Here is a 1,578-nt window from a genome sequence, read left to right on the forward strand (position 1 = left end):
GTTTCATGCCCGGCCACCAATAATCTTTCCTTAAATCAAGATACATTTTCATCGCGCCCGGGTGAATGGAATACTTTGACTTATGTGCTTCATCAAGTAGCACTTGTCGATAATCACCCATCTTAGGCACCCACACTCTTCTTTGAAAAGACAACAAACCACGCGAGCCCATAGTAATGAACTCCGATTGTCCCACAATTCGCTCCGCATGCTTGTGTTCCTAATGCATTGGGTGATCTATCAGTAGCGTTAAAGGTAAGATCCTCAATAGGTCATGAATTACTATTAATTATGCGTTATTGATATTTGGTTACTTATATGTTTATTCATCACAAAATCACTACAGGTCAAGTGTATATGTGTTGGATGTGTTCTGGTAGTCCAAAATGCTTCTGTATTGCAGGGTTGATATAGCGATGATCATTGCCTTAACATTACTAAGAAGAAAAGGTATACTAAAAGGATGGTACTGAAGTTACACCGACGTTTAAATTTCTTTCAAATATTTTCACTACAGATGCTGCATCAACTTCGTAGAAATGATAATTGTGTTCAATTTTTATGTTGATTGTATGATATTTTGTATCTGTATTATGATAATTGTGTTTGTAACAGAATTGAATGATAAATATATTATTATTAACGGCTATTATTATATTATAGTAAACAATATGAAAAAAGTTAAAAAGCGATACATTAATTAATAAAAACGGGTTACATACACACGTTTTATTTATCGATAAACGACACATAAAGAGAGATCAAAATCATGCATCGTTTAAGTTTGAAGTTGGACAATAGTCGTCAGTTGGCTCAGTGTTGTTCTTTTTCTTCCACTTTGGCTCGATATTCACATTTGTGTTTGTATTCGAATTTGTCTTGTTGTTGACCTTTGTCTTTGACTTTGAACGTGACTTACCTCGAGATTTCGAACAAGAAGTAAATCTATAACTTGAAGTAGATGCGTTGTTCTTTTCATAAGCAGCAATGCATTAAGAGCGGGTATTTCTAGGTTCACCGCATTGAGAACAATGTTTTTTGAATTTTCCCTTTTCTTCTTCTTGAGAAAGTATACGTTTATGTTCTTTAGGTCATCCAGCTTGTCTCGGTGGAGCAGTTAAAGGTAATACAAGTTTAAGATTGTCGGCATCAATCCATTCGGCTGGCGTTGGCAAAGGATTGATGTAATCTGTGTACGATAACATATACCACTCAGTGGAAAAGTGCTATTTGACATAGCCAGTGATGTCGGTTTGGTCAAAATGAAGTGTCTTCGCTAAAACGTGTCCGCAACAGCAAGTATATTGGTTCCCAAGTAAAAGCCTTCAAACGAGCACCATCAACTATGATTATTGGTCGCTTATATTTTACAAATTTTTACATCTGTATTTATCACAATAATTAGAAAATGTATACATAAAATGACACAGCCAATATCAACTTAGTAAGTGGTTACTTACTGCTGCACCAATCGACATGTAACACATTTCAAATCTGTCTTCATGTTTGGTTCGAATATTCGTATGGCTGCCGAGATTACATTGCTCGAAGTTGTGAAGATATAGAGGAAGCTTTATG

The sequence above is a fragment of the Rutidosis leptorrhynchoides genome, chromosome 2 (genome assembly GCF_046630445.1).
Source record: "Rutidosis leptorrhynchoides isolate AG116_Rl617_1_P2 chromosome 2, CSIRO_AGI_Rlap_v1, whole genome shotgun sequence".
Lineage (NCBI taxonomy): Eukaryota > Viridiplantae > Streptophyta > Magnoliopsida > Asterales > Asteraceae > Rutidosis > Rutidosis leptorrhynchoides.